The sequence below is a fragment of the Oryx dammah genome, unplaced genomic scaffold (assembly GCF_014754425.2).
Source record: "Oryx dammah isolate SB20612 unplaced genomic scaffold, SCBI_Odam_1.1 HiC_scaffold_12, whole genome shotgun sequence".
NCBI lineage: Eukaryota > Metazoa > Chordata > Mammalia > Artiodactyla > Bovidae > Oryx > Oryx dammah.
The window spans coordinates 58,067,553-58,083,876 of record NW_024070196.1 but is presented as its reverse complement, the minus strand read 5'-3'; the positions used below and the strand labels follow the sequence as shown (position 1 = coordinate 58,083,876).

At 38.1% G+C, this 16,324-nt stretch overlaps 1 protein-coding gene and 1 long non-coding RNA gene across 3 annotated transcripts in view; both read right to left on the bottom strand.

Moving 5' to 3' along the window:
* The window catches only part of MED13L (mediator complex subunit 13L), a 283,774-nt gene that overhangs the window by 159,368 nt on the left and 108,082 nt on the right, over positions 1-16,324 (bottom strand). The gene's annotated exons all lie outside the window — the stretch shown is intronic.
* LOC120871587 lies at positions 1,359-15,648 on the bottom strand. Its single transcript, XR_005723057.1, has 3 exons — positions 15,173-15,648; positions 12,450-12,453; positions 1,359-1,372 (listed from the first exon to the last, which is right to left on the bottom strand). It is a non-coding gene; the product is annotated as an uncharacterized LOC120871587 (long non-coding RNA).

Genomic DNA, 16,324 nt, shown 5'->3' with positions numbered 1-16,324 from the left:
CCAGCTGAGGACCCAGACACCATGACTCAGAGGTAAAACAGATTTACTATATGCCCTGCCCAAATTATTGATCTAAAGAGTCTGTGAGCATTTTAAAATTTAAAAAAAAAAAAAAAAGGTTATCATTTACACCACCAAGTAGAGGGTGGTTTGTTATGCAGCAGCAGATAACTGGAGCAAATGATAAGGGGAAGCCCACTACAAGGAGGTAGCAAGGTGGCATTTGTTATGAGAAACAAATGCTATCAGGCAGTTAGGCTAATGAGGATGTTAAGAAACAGCTGTCCCAAAAGGGAGAACGAGTATTAAGTCCTAAAGCAGGAAGGAACCTGGAGGCATGAGAGACGTCATACACGTGGCAAAGGCCAGATGACACAGGGTTTTGTATGCCTTGATGAGTTATTCAGAAATTATCTTCAGGGTACAAGGAAGTCACTGTAATGCTTTAGGTAGGACATTCTTTCAAAGATCCCTTTGGCTGCTGTGTTTCCGGATGTTAAATATGGAAACTAAACACTATGATTCCTTTAGGTCTACCATGCATACACTCGGTGTGTCTCAAAACTGGGTCTCTAGAAAACCCTTAACTCTTTACAAAATTAAATAATCTTTTAAAATTAATGTTTATTTGGGTCAACTGAATGCCACCACACAATTTCTGTGTGCCTGCATTTACACCTGTAATTCCTCCATTGAGGTCTAATGAGAAAAGTGTAAGACTTAGTCTATGTGCATATATACATTCACATAGAAATGTGCTGGATATACTCACACCACATGAGGGCCTAATGAAGTTCCAGTAAACTGTGCAAAGGAAAGTTTTACACGAGTTCCAACAGGAGGAAATGGTGGAAGAACCGAGTCATCACACCATTCACAAAGTAGGCAAGCCAAAATTAACAGACCTCTTTCAAAACAGACAGCACCACACTCTTACAGAAAGTTATATTCAAGTAAACATCAGTAGCATAAAATGCTATGTTGCTACTCTGTATTTTTACTGGTCATATAGTTTTGATGGTTACATTTAACCCGTAAAATTTTTACAGTTTAAAGTTTAATAATTATATATGCTATAAGTATAAGGCATTTATTTTTGAATTAGCCACGTTGTCTCTAGAATCATAATAAAATGCTGCCATACATAATATACGAATATATTATACATCTGTGACTTCACATCATTCACATGTTATATGTTCATTTTCATCAACATTTTATTTTCCTGAGTAAACTTAAGATCCCAGCTGACCTATGTCAATTATTTTAAGTTAGCATGAACAGAAGGCAATTGAGGTAAATCAACAGCAAATAACCAAGTTATTTTGAAATAATTCTGTTTTAAGAAAATAGTCTTCTCCTTCCAATTTGTCTTTACTTGACTAAATATTTTTCATTCTTCAAAGTCTAATTCAAGTACCACCTCTCTGTATAAACATTCCAGACCACTCCAGCACAAATACTTTTCAGTACCTCTAAACTCCCACATAATGTCTACACCATACCTAGGCATGCTTCCTAACACTGTTAGTTATTCCATGCATTTCTGTCGCTGTTGCTATAGGTGCTATGATGATGATGACAATGGGAGCAGCTATCATTCACTAAGTGATAATTTACATTCCAGGCACAAAATTCACTCCGTGGTAATCTCCATCTTACAGATAAGGAAACTGAGGTAACAGTAATTATGTAATTTTCTCAAGGCCACAAGAACTAATGAAGGAATCAGAATTCAAAAATTCTGACTTGATTAACCACGGTTTATCAAAGCATAGGCCTTTGAAATATCAGAGTCATAGGAGTGTGTGTTTTAGAAATTCTCAGGTACTCCAAATTACACTAACGTCTCAGGGAAATGGTCTTGAGAATCAAGTAACAAGCTTCCCAAGTAGATTCTTACATATGTTGAAGATTAAGAAACACAATGCACCCAAATAGCACTGGGTGCCTCCATTTAGACTATTTTTTGAGGCTACCAACAATCTGAAATAGCTCTCCTTTGAGTAAAGAACACAGACAAGAGTAAGCCATTAAATTTTATAGCTGTTAAAATCTAAAAAGATCTAATTACAAAAGACACAATTGCAATTATTAAATTTTATAAAACATAATCCCCATTCTATAGGTATGTATAGCCTACACTTGGAAAACTAATAATTTTCATGGTTTTCAAGTATTTTTTTTAAACATAAAGGAGTTTGCTGGTGTTGTTCGTATAAAGCCTGGTAGAGTTGAGTTCAGGATAGAGAATGGATGGCAATGACATAGAAGGCTGACACGGAAAAGACTATAAAGAAAGGGAAAGAACCAAAGATTCCTTGAGTGGTTCCTGTTGTCTGTCAACCCCCTATTCTGCAGGAAAAGCAAAGGCCAAGCTAGAATGCTCCCATAGCTACAGTGTCTTTTCAGAATTTTATGACTCAGTGAGGTGGTTGCTGAGTTAAACTACTGTCTTCCTATACCAGAGATCTGTCTTTGTCCATCAGGATGGATCTGGGGAAGGTCAACTTACACATGTCTGACCTTGGTCAAGTCGTATATCTTCAAAATACATCTGCAATATTGTGACCTATCAGAAAGATGTGAAAGGTGTGAAATTTTTATTCTATAGTATTTCCTTCATCCTGTTTTGTTTAACCAATGATCTAAGGCACTACAGTTCAAGGTGTCTTAAGACAACTAAAATCTCTGCCTTAGGATGTTTTATTACACAAGAAAAGAGGAAAGAACCAATATTTTCAAATCAAACTACCCTTAAATGCCTACTTTTTATTAGTAACTACTGAAAATCAGAGCAATTAATACATTTGATGGATGGAGGACACCACAAAACCATAATATAGTTGAAAAATATTTCTGATTCTCTGAATCTACCATTGCCACCTTAGTGTTAACAAAGAGGTCGAGAAATGAGCAGGCTACAGATGACAAACTGAGCTTTCGATATGCCAACCTCTCATGCTGTTTAACCAAGGGCCTTTGAACCAAGAAGATCATAGAGCATATTTCTAAAATTTTAACCCAGCCAACATTTCAAAGTTTGAAAACCAGGAACTTTATATAGTATCCTATGTTTTACCTATTTTATCTATTACATAAACTAAAAGATAAATCACACGGTGATTCAATGATGGATTGGTGAAAACTTGCTAGGTTTTCCAAACTACACTCAGCAAGAAACAATGAATCATAATACAGATTCTTTTTTCAAATAAAGACATCACAATATCTAGAGAAAACACTGATTTTCAGCAGTCAGTATAATAATTCCACCAGGGGGTCCTAGTCCATAAGTGAAATAGTTTGTCATATAAAGTCAAACCTAAAATTCTTATACCTATCCATTTTTTTTAAAAGAAAAGATAAATGACTCTCCTACAAGTTACCATAATGTGTTCTTTTTTTAAAATATCTTTCCAATCTGGTTTTAAACTCCTTAAGGGTAGAGATGTGTCTTTTATCTCCTTTGTTTCATAGAGTAGGTAGGACAAGGTAATATGTGCTTGCTGAGTATTTACTAGATGAATAGATGGATGTGAACTGTTCCAGTTTCCAAGGCAGATAGGACATTTATAACAATTTTAAGTGTACTTTCTTTTTATAACTTGCCTAGGATCAAAATTATCTGAAAAGGAAAAATTGCATAAAGTGAGCAAAAAGCATATCCTCCTTTTTTTCCCCAGCATACTCTACCCTCCTCATCTCACTTTATCTTCCTCCAGAGCACTTAACCACCATCTGACATGCTATATATTTATGTGTGTATATTGCCTGATTCCTATCCCATCTCCTACTAGAATGTAAGCTTAATGAAAGCAAAGATTTCTATGCTTCGTTTCAAAGCTATATCCCCAGGGCTCAGAACATTCCCTGGTTTACTGTAAACATTCAATAAGTATCTGTCAAATCCATCTTCAGAGTTCCTTAATGGCGAATGAACTCTTTTTGTTTCTTCCACCAGCATCTTTAAAGCTCTGATTTGATACTAACAAATGAGTAAGTCTTATGGATATGCTATATGCATGTAAACAAAAATTATTTCATCCCTTATGAAATACTGCTATCTAGGAGGTACCTGAAGAAAGGCATATTTAAGACAGCAAGCCATCACATACTCATTTAATCACAAAAAAAGGATCCAGAAAAGCAGACAATTACTAAAATTGGTGTAAGACCATAGCCTTCAATAACAATTGGTCATCCCTCATGTTAAACATCTCTCATGCAGCAGCAAAAGCCTGATTCAGCCCTGACTTGAAAACTATCACAGAACCAATACTATTCCTGTAACTTCTTAAATTATTTCAGTGGGGGGGGGGGGGCCGCCGCGGTTCTAACTAACATTATTACTAAGCAGCAAGAAAAATGGCAAAAATGACATAATAATATTCTATCTAATTACATTTTAAATGTCTACTCGCGATGCTTGACTGTTAAGGTACTACAGATACTACAAGGTCTGTTTCCTTCAATCACGAATTATTTCATTATTTGCTTACTCAAAAGAACAAAAAACAGTCTCTTCCCTGTCCAACAGAACATAATAATCATGAGTACAGAGAGATTACAGGGCTGAGCACAACAAATAAATATTTGTTCAACTGAATTCAATACAGAGATCAAGATGCCAATAAAACTAATCTTCAATCTACAGCCTTATTTCCAGAGAATTCAATTATCATATTAAAGATCCATACCAGGAACTTAACAGGAAAGCAATGAAGTAAGCCTCAATTAATCTGTTAACATTCTGTTTCAAACCAATATTAAAGCTATGCCTAACCAGTTATTTTAATTACATAAATGAAGGGCTATAAACATTAGGTGGCAGCAGCAGTACACTGTACCTAATCCTGAACTGATCTTTTTATATCCTCATATATCAAAACCTGATCCATAAATGGGGCGACACAAATAGACTCACAGATAAAATGTGCACAAGGAACTGAAAACACAATAACAAAACATAGTATCTCTTAGTATCTAGATTCCTCAAATTATTCTTTAATACAATAATTGAGCAATTTCAAAAAGCATTGGCAATTTCCTATAAACATACTTAAATTTTTGTTTTATATTGGTTCTCTCAAAATCTACATCCAAGCAGCCGACTCCTACCTTCAAAACTGCATGTACAATATGACCACTTATCACCATACGAATCAAATCCAAGCCACCAATCAGCATTCACCTAGATCATTACAACCACTTCCCTGCCTCCGCGCTGTCCCTCCCCACCCCAGCCCCAACCAATCTGCTCTCCACAGGGTAGCTAGAGAAATCCTTTAGAAGTCACCTCATGCCTCTGCTCAGAACCCTTCAATGGCTTCCCAACTCAGAGGAAAGCTCTACATGGTCTTCAATACACTTTGTGAATGCACCCCACCCCCATGCACACCCTACCCCAACTTCACCCCCACTACTCTTCAGGCTCACTCCACTCCAGCCACACTCATCCTTCATCAGGTCAACAAGCACTCTCCACCTCGAGAGCCTTTGCATTTACTCTTCTCTCTCCCTGGTATGCTCTTCTGACAGTCATCCCCAGTTTTTCCCACTCGTCTCAGTCAGATGCCACTGTAATCAGTGAGACTTTCTACTGATCACTCTATTTAAAATAGCAACTATGTTTCTTACTGCTTCACTTTTCTCCCTGACACTAATCAGCATCTGACACACTTTATATTTTGTGTTCCTTTACTGTCTCCTCTAGAAATTGAAAGCCACAACAATCAACATTTCAGTATGTTTCCTTCACTGTTTGGTCCAGAGTTGTAAACAGTACCAGGTAAGTTAGTAGTGGCAGTCAACTATTTTCAGTAATGACTCCTGTTGTCAAACAAGCTTATAGCAATAATTTTACAGCTGGTTCTTACTTAAGACATAAGACTGCCTGAAAAGTTCAAGAGTACTATTGGTTTATTTACTATTTTTAAGTTCAAGTATGCATAATTGGAGTATGTGTATGTATAAAAATGAAGTGATACTTTTTAAATACGTACATTTTTAAAGCAATAAGAACTTGAGTCAAATGTGTTGCAGTGACCTAATGTTGGAATTATATTTTTATGTTAATATTTTCTTTAAAATACAATATACTGAAAAGTTCAAATTATATATATTTTTAAAATAACTATTTTTAGTGTCTTCAAATATTAAGAACTGCATGTAGCCATGTTCTTCCACTCAAATCAAACAGGTGAATTCAAAATTGCCTGTTACATTTTTAATCTTATCTACTGACAAGCTTTGTGGCTTCAGGCTCTGCTGGTTTCAGAGAGAGAAAGAATTACAGGTTTGCTCTCCACTAAATGACTCTATAATCGGTGCTGATTGCTTAATTTTGAACTACATCAGTAGCTAACCACTGGTTATGAAATGCCTGGATCTAGTTTATTTTCTTTACTGTTTACATTCTGTAGAATAAACATTTGAGCAAGAGATGGAAATACTAAAGAACCTCAAGGAATTTTCTTTATACCTATCATATACCTTTAAAATTCTCACATGCCCTTTGTTAGGATGATCAGTATTACAGCCAACCTCTTAAAAAGTGACTTTGAAAGCATCTCAACACATACGTGAATCTCCACTGTCACTTATTAATTCTAATACGTGGCAGGGCTTTTTTCACATAGCATACTTGTACATGTTCCAAAGAAAAGGTTACAAAATTGCCCAGAAAAGGTTCTTGTTTTTGTTTTGCTTTGTTGCTGTGCAGAGTAGGGAAGCAGGAGAGGAATGATAACACAGTATGAAAAGAAATCAGGAATTTAACAAATGTGGAATACTTTCTTCTTTCTGTGTAAAACTAGAGGTTATATGCTCCTATGCCATAACAATGTATGCAGAAAATTATTGTGCCACAGTTTACACACATAACAAATAAAATGCAACACAAAATTATTTCTTGGTCATAAATTAGCTAAAAAGAAACAAAGATAACCAGAGCCATGGGAATTTAGGTATACCCATGACTACTTGAATGTTGGCTTAGAAAGATCTCAATTAATTACAAATAGGTTGTGTTCCAAAATTTAATTTGTAAATTCACTAACCTGGAATTCAAAACTTTGTTCTCTCATAAGAACAGTGTTAAATATAGCAGTTAGGTTCCCAGTTTGTCCGTAACAGCTGACACTACCTTAATTTACACTTCCTCTAAAGAGTTAATTCACCTCCATTACTCTTATCTGGGACCCCTTTCTTCTAAAAGGTTTTAATTGTGCATTAATTGACTTTTGTAGTCTAAGCTAGACATCACCACTTTATATGCTTTCTATATATTCCTATGAAAACAAGAAAACTACAGACCAAGGCAAAAAAATGAAAAAAGAGTGACTGAGAATACTTTCTGTCCTTCATTTCTCTGGAAAGGGCTAGACCCTGATAAGTTTGTTCGCCTTCATCAACAGGATAGATTAACGTTACAAATCCTAAACCATGTAAAATGAGTACACAAAACCTGTTTTCAAGCAAAAAGAAAATCACAGTAATTTCTACTTTTATAAAATCAGGTTATTGATTGGCTAAAAGAGACCACACACACACATACCTCCTCAAAATTCCCAATTATTTAGCCAATGCTATAGAACTTAATAAAAGCCAGGTGGTTAGACAGAACCACAGAATAGGCACATATGCAGGTTATCTTCGCTTTGGCTTTTCCTCTACCCCTGGGTTCCACATGCCACACACTAGCAAGAATCCTGACTGGACTGAAAAATTCTTGCTATTCCACTTTCCCAAAGGCTTAACTTACATTTGGAAGTACTCACACCATGACTCCACGTAAAGTAATGCTTGAAAATCAGCATTCTTCATTCCTAAGTCAAACTTAGCAGCAACAGGGCCACATCCTCATCTAGGGTAGGGAAGCAAAGTTGCTGCCCAAGCATTCCCCCCAATTCCCCTATCTCCTGCTGTCCTGAAGGGCTTGCCTGGTGGCTCAGGTGGTAAAGAATCTGCCTGCAATGCAGGAGACCTGGGTTCTATCCCTGGGTCAGGAAGATCCCCTGGAGAAGGGAATGGCAAACCACTGCAGCATTCTTGCCTGGAAAATTCCATGGACAGATGAGCCTGGTGGGCTACAATCCATAGTGTCACAAAGAGTTGGACGCGACTGAGTGACTTTCACTCACTCCATTGTCCTGAAGAGGTTGGCTCCCCTACTGTCCAATTCTAAGTAAGGCAGATTTCAGATACCTTTTCTGAAATTCTGGGTGATTCTGACTTAGATCTGAGGATCTCTGTCCCAAATCTACTCTTCAATTAAAAAAGAAAAAAAAATGTTGTTTTTTTTTTTCCTTTAATGAGAGAGCATACCCCAAAACATGGAACTTTGGCTCAAAGCAGTCTCAATATAAATTCTTTATACTAAAAATCAATTTGGCTAATATAACTAATAGCTCACCTACTGAACTTTTCATTATGAATTCATAGCCACTATGAATGGATGTTCTCTAAAACTCCAACTACTTCATGGAGAGACTTTTTAAGGATTCAGTTCAGTTCAGTCGCTCAGTCGTGTCCGACTTTTTGAAACCCCATGAACCGCAGCACGCCAGGCCTCCCTGTCCATCAGCAACTCCCGGAGTTCACCCAAATCCGTGTCCATCCATCCAGTGATGCCATTGAACCATCTCATCCTCTGGCATCCCCTTCTCCACCTGCCCTCAATCTTTTCCAGCATCAGGGTCTTACTGAGATAATATCTAAAAGTACCTAAAACTGTCTCCAGCAGAGGGTAAATGTTCCATAAAAGATTATGGCAGTCTGTGCACGTAAGCAGTCTGACTGCTAGAGCTAACACATTCAACAGATTTAATTATTTGCTACCTAATAATCAACATCTATGCTACACTGCTTTCAAGCAGCAATTCATGGCATTGCCACAGCATTTCTGCCGTATGGTTGTTCCACTTAACTCACCCCATACCACTTACAAAGGTAATTACATGTGTCTATGTGCCTAACAAAACAGCAGTGCAGGGCACAAGATTGTTGTCAGTATACTAACTTCATATTATGATCCCATTACCTTCACATGGCCATTTAAATAAAACTGGCTTATCAAAATTATCCTCTTCAGATCAATAAATTATTGGTGTGGTTTTTTTTCTTTCCATAAGATGGCTCTAGTAGTGTTTAGCTCTCTAAAATCATTCGAAACAATTGCTGGATTGTATTGTGACAGCTGTCATATATAAGTGTGTGTTTTAAAAAAAAAAAAAAACTTTTCAAAACTGGGGAATTTTTGTGTTGAAAATTTTGTGAATTTTCTTATGAAAGATGAAAAAAGCAATATTTTGGCATATTATGCTTTATTACTCCAAGAAAGGTAAAAAGGCAACTGAAATGCAAAAAAGATTTGGGCAGTGTATGGAGAAGGTGTTGTGACTGATTGAATGTGTCAAATGTAGTTTGCAAAGTTTCATGCTGGAGGTTTCTCACTGGACAATGCTCCATGAACATGTAGATCAGTTGATGTTGATAGTGACCAAATCAAGACATTAATTGAGAACAATCAACTTTATACCATGTGGGAGATAGCCAACATACTCAAACTATCCAAATAAAGCACTGGAAATCATTTGCCCCAGTTCGGTTATGCTATTCATGTTCATATTTGGGTTCCAAATAAGTTGAACAAAAAAAATCTTGACTATATTTCTACATGTCATTCTTTATTGAAACATAACAAAAACGTTCCATTTTTTAAATAAATTGTGATGGGCAATGAAAAGGGGATACTGTACAATAATGTGAAATGGAAGAGATTGTGGGGCAAGCAAAATAAAACACCACCAACCACACCAAAAGCTGGTCTTCATCCAAAGAAGGTGAAGTTGTGTAGATGGCGGGATTGGAAGGGAGTCCTCTACTATGAGCTCCTTACAGAAAACCAAACAACTAACTCCAACAAATACTGCTCCCGATGAGACCAACTGAAAGATGCACTCGACAAAAACTGTCCAGAATTAGTCAACAGAAAATGCATAATCTTCCAACAGTATAATGCAGGACAGCATGTTTCTTTGATGTCAGGCCCAAAACTGTTACTGTCTGGCTGGGAAATTCTGATTCATCCACTGTATTCAGCAGACATTGCACCACTGGATATCCATTTATTTTGGTCTTTACAAAACTCTCTTAATGGAAAAAGTTTTAATTCTTTGCAAGACTGTATAATGCCCTTGGAGCAGTTCTTTGCTCAAAAAGATAAAAAGTTTTGGCAAGATAGAATTATGAAGTTGCCTAAAAAATGGCAGAAAGTATTAGAACAAAATGGTGAATACCTTGTTCAGTAAAGTTCTTGGTGAAAATTTAAGTTTCTTTTATTTTTACTAAAAAACCAACCCAAGACTATCCATTTTGGCCAACCTCATACAATCCACCTCATACCAAATAGGGGAGCCAAATTTCTGAAAGACAAAGTGCTCTTTAGAGGAGACGGAAGGAAGTTTAGTTATTCTGTGTCTCCTGGTATACTGTTTGATGTGGCAATGTTAACATCAATCAAATCAATGGTCTAAATGGCAGATGAAAACTGTCAAAAGGAATCCTGACACTTAACCTCTATGGACATCAGTATGCTTCCTTTAAGAGTTCCTTATCACAGGCTGACAAACCACCTTGATAGATTTCTTGGAACAGAGTCTCAGGGTAGACTCTGGATCTTTAAATGCCCCTTCCAGTCCTGAGGGTCTCTGTTCTTTCCTATTACTATATGGTTTTCAGAGTAAATAGCATCTAGTAGTTTCTGAGTAACTGCTGCAACTTTACCAATTAGCCTAAGCCTAGTGAGGGAAAATTTTGAAAATTCCCCATATAATAATATTTTAATATCATGCTCCAGGTTATCTGCAATATCTAAACAGATCAACAATCAAGAAAAATTGAATCCCTTCCTATCTGTGACAAGAAATGTTTAAAAACTGTGCTAACGACAATTAAGCAGTCCCTTGGAACATGCAGGTTAGCACCACCAACCCTTGATGCAGTGGAAAATCTGCACCCAGGGTTCCACATCCCTGAACTCCACCAAGAGTGCAGTGCGTAGAACTGCTGCCTCTACTCTGGGACCTATGGAGTTCACACCCACATTCAAGTCACTGCACTTTAAATTTTTAAGAAATCTTCTACGTAGCCCCAACTCAAGAAGAGTGGCAAAGGCACAGACCAAAACATCAAATGTACATCTATGATAACAAAGACAATCACCTCTCAAGTATCTGTGGTATACAGTTTACGTGCAAGAAGGAACTACTAGAGCTGTAACAGTAATTATACCCTGGGGCTCATGCCCACAGAAGTGACAGGAGACATATATTCACTTAACTAACATTCAACAAATATATGTATCTTTGTTGACTATTACGTACCTTTGGCTGCGCAGCACACAGGGACTTCTCCAACCCCAGAGATAGAACTTGTGCCCCCTGAAGTGAAAGCAGAGTCCTAACCACTGGACTGGCCAGGGAACTCCTACAACCAATATTCAGTATGCAAAAATCCGCGTTTAGTTAGAAATGCTGGGGGAGGGGAGGCAGGGGTGCTAACCCACTGTATTAGTTTTTGCCAGGTTTTGCAAAGGAGAAAAAAAAAAAAGGAAATGAATGAAGGGAGGAAAGGAGGGAGGAAGTAAGAAAAGAATAAAAAGCAGGGAGCCAAATCAAAAACTTATCAGAAACTGTTCTGCTTTTCCTCTTAAAATTTTAAGGACCAGCCATATTTCTGAAGCCCTAATATCTCTTACTATTCCACATTCAAACAGCACCTCACTTCGGTATGTGCTAAGTTGCTTCAGTTGTGTCCAACTTTTTGCAACCCCACGGACTGCAGCCTGCCAGGCTCCTCTGTCCATAGGATTGTCCAGGCAAGAACACTGGAGTGGGCTGCCACATCCTCCTCCAGGGGATCTTCCCCATCCAGGGATCAAACCCACATTCTGTGTCTCTTGCACTAACAGGTGGGTTCTTTACCACTAGCGCCACTATACTGTCCAATTTGACAGTACACTGGATCAAAGCATCTAGTTTTCCTCACGGCCTGCGTAAACTGCTGATCGTGAAATTTAGAGAACTGCCAGAGAGCTCCATCTTATCAGACTCTTCACATCATGAGTAATTGTTACCAGTATCAATAAAATATAAAACAGAATTGTTTTCCTTTGACTGCTATCCTGGCTGAACACAATCCCTGTAAAAGGTATGGGGAAACAAGTCCACACCTGGAAATCTTCAGACAACAGAGCCCTTTCTGACTGAAGAAGGCAATCTTGCACTGATGAATCTGCCTCAGAAGTCTTAACAGCAAGTTATTATTAATACCATAATGATGGTGACATACATGACCACTGGAAAAACCATAGCCTTGACTAGACGGACCTTGGTTGGCAAAGTAATGTCTCTGTTTTTCAATATGCTATCTAGGTTGGTCATAACTTTCCTTCCAAGGAGTAAGCGTCTTTTAATTTCATGGCTGCAGTCACCATCTGCAGTGATTTTGGAGCCCAAAAAAATAAAGTCTGACACTATCTCCACTGTTTCCCCATCTATTTCCCATGAAGTGATGGGACCGGATGCCATGATCTTCATTTTCTGAATGTTGAGCTTTAAGCCAACTTTTTCACTCTCCTCTTTCACTTTCATCAAGAGGCTTTTTAGTTCCTCTTCACTTTCTGCCATAAGGGTGGTGTCATCTGCATATCAGAGCGCCGAAGAATTGATGCTTTTGAACTGTGGTGTTGGAGAAGACTCTTGAGAGTCCCTTGGACTGCAAGGAGATCCAACCAGTCCATTCTGAAGGAGATCAGCCCTGGGTGTTCTGTGGAAGGAATGATGCTAAAGCTGAAACTCCAGTACTTTGGCCACCTCATGCGAAGAGTTGACTCACTGGAAAAGACTCTGATGCTGGGAGGGATTGGGGGCAGGAGGAGAAGGGGACGACATAGGATGAGATGGCTGGATGGGATCACTGACTCGATGGACGCGAGTCTGAGTGAACACCAGGAGTTGGTGATGGACAGGGAGGCCTGGCATGCTGCGATTCATGGGGTCGCAAAGAGTCAGACAGGACCCAGCAACTCAACTGAACTGAATGATGGCGACAAAGTATCAAAATCACAGAATGCCAGTGGGGGGAGCAATTAAGATAAGCACAGATACATACAAAGATTTAGTATTCTCCCACAAATTGGGACAACAGGGGTTATAGGATAGCTTTTATAGGATGAAAAATGATAATAAAATTGTCTTTTTTCCAGGGGGGTGGGGTGGGTGGGTGAGGTAACTCAGAGAGGGATGACATTTCCTTCATTTTGGTTTCTAACATTTCCGTAGTGACAAAAAAAGATGCCCTTATCTCCCTTGAATTGTATCATATACCAATTAAGTATATACATTAAGCATATACTTTTAATAAATGCACATATGGAGATATTTAGCTGTCAAAAGAATGGCTCGAACTGCAAAAATCTTTCAAAGACCTAATTGGAATCAAAGCTGATGTTGAGATTGCTGCTGTACCAGTACAGCCCTAAGCCAAACCTCTTGTTCTGGCTGACCATGCAGACTGTGTCACTGGCCATTAACTTCACACAACACACAACAACCACCAAGTGCAGTCCTCTTGTGTCTGCCTAAGGCCAGATCCTACCTTTCCTCACAGGAGAGTAGATTATCAACATACTCAAAATACTACAACAAAGTCTTGGAAAGAAACCAGGAGGACAAAAAGTCACTTCTGTTCTTCTTAAAGTCTAGATATTGTCATCATTCAGTAAATCAAAGTTCTATAATGAGATGAGAAAGCCTTAATTTGCCAGGCCAGCATTCCAAATTTCCCAAGCATCAATCTTGGTCTTTTCTTCCACTTCCTGAATACACCTCTGTTCTCCAGCTTTTAAATTCCCCTCCCTGCTCCCTAAGGGCGCTCCACTGACTCGCAGAGTTATCTATTATTTCTCGAGTCTCTCACTATACTCAAACACACTGCATTTCCTAACTTTTACTGTTATCTGTGTAGGATTCTAAAGCTGGTAAGATAGTGAAAACTTACCTTATTAATGGGTACTTTAGAATAATGGAAAAAATATAAGCTTTGGAATCAGACGGGGCTTGATTTGAAACCTAGATCTGCTACTTCTTGGTTGTATAGTCTCGGGCAGTTCATTTATTTCTCTCAGTAAGTTTCCTCTTCTGTAAATACAATCTATAATATATCACTACCAGTTATTCAAAGAATTAGAGCTAGTGTATGTAAAGCATATGGCATTATACTAGGTTCATAGTAAGGACCTACTACATGGCAGTTATTGTCATTCAATTTTGTACACCCCTTCACTCCATTCCCAAAGGTCCATCACATCGCCTTAGTATTTTTTTTAAAAAATGAGAAAATTAAAATGACAGAGAATAAACTGGACCCACAATTTCATCTTAACCAAGCTTGATGCAACCAAAATCATGGCGGGGGTGTGTGGGGGGGGGGGTACTGTTTAATTTTAACATTGTTATTCAAAAGAAATGTGTCTAAGAGGTCTCCATGAAGATGCCAATTTTCATATAATTGGTTAAGAGATCAAACATGTCTTAAGCTACTATAGAAATGTCAGAAATGTTAAATGCTTTAAGTGAAAATGTTTCTTTATGTTCTATCTTTAAATTGCTTCTTCAATGAAAAAGAAAATTATTTTAAAAGGTACCATGAAGAGACCACATTAAGCAGGGGGTGAGGACAGAGATTTAACAATATACATATACAACGGAACTCCTCTGTTGCACTGTCTGTAGGAAAATATGGGAGTGTTGTATGTATCCCATGGAAAGGCCTGAACCTGAGCAACAGGAAGCCGCGTTGCAACAGACCTCACTGCAGAAACAAACCTAGAACAAGTTTTGGAAAACCAGAATTAACCATAATGTCAGTAAAATGATGCCTTCTGTCAACAGTGGCTATGGAAATGGAACAAATCAATGGATGTTGATTGTTAAGATTCCCAAAGGTGATGTTAAGTACAAAAACACAGGAAAGCAGAGGATAATGTAGCTCTCTAAGAAAGATATATCCTAAATCTGAAAATTAGGTATTTCCTAAATTTGAAAGATATTCAATTCAAATACATCAATGCTCAACTTCTACTCCCTATGCTTTCTCACCTCTATACTTCAGTTTGTCCAAGATGTCTGAAAGATAAATTCTGCTTCTTTGGATCACTCAAATACCATTTCTTCCCTCTGCCCTACACATTCAATTAGAAGTGCCCCCCCACCACCACAATCTCTTCAGCATTTTCACTTACCCAGATTTGTAGGACTTTCTTGCTGCCTATGACATGGAAATGTCTTTTGTTTCACAGATTCTCTCTTCCCCACTGGATTATAAACTCATTGGGGTCAGAATGTTCTTATACAGCCCCAAAGAGTTGTAAAAGGATAAGTATTTTCAGAAAATGTTTGTTGAATGAAAGGTATAAAAAGGTAATTTATTCAAAGTCTGGAATTATTTTTAGCATAGTCACACTCTAGCAGATTTGCATTACTGTTTCCATATCTAAGCAAACTTTAATAATAATAATGGTTCCTATCGTGCTAATAATATAAAGTGAAAAAGTGAAAGTGAAAGTCACTCAGTCTGTCCCACTCTTTGGGACCCCATGGATATATACAGCCCATGGAATTCTCCAGGAAAGAATACTGGAGTGGGTAGCCTTTCCTGTCTCCAGAAGATCCTCCCAACCCAGGTCGAATCCAAGTCTCTTGCATTGCGAGCGGATTCTTTACCAGCTGAGCCACCTGGGAAGCCCAAGAATACTTGAGTGGGTAGCCTATCTCTTTTCCAGAGGATCTTCCTGACCCAGGAATCGAACCAGGATCTCCTGCTTTGCAGGCGGATTCTTTACCAACTGAGCTATCAGGAAAGCCCAAGGAGCTAATAAAAATGTGTTATTTTGTGGATTTGGCAGAGGGGTGAAAACAGATGATTAAAGGGTCAAATTCTGTCTTCAGATAAAGTTGCTCTAACTTTTGGCATATGTCTACTACTCAAAGAATGCAAGACACAATTTAATAATATTTTGTACAACACCTTGGAGGCTTCCTATACACTTGCCCTCTCTGCTTCCCACTTCCTTTGCACTGGGGCCTCAGAAAGCAAGAGAGATCCTGAATAAGAACTTGGAGTCACAGGACCCAGTCTTTGCAAAACCCAAACAAATAGAGAAACAGGAGCATGGGATAAAGGTTGAGAGCTGTTCAACAACCGAAAACAAAGGTAAGAAAAATACTAAATGAAACGTGTGAATACTGCAGTGTGGTTA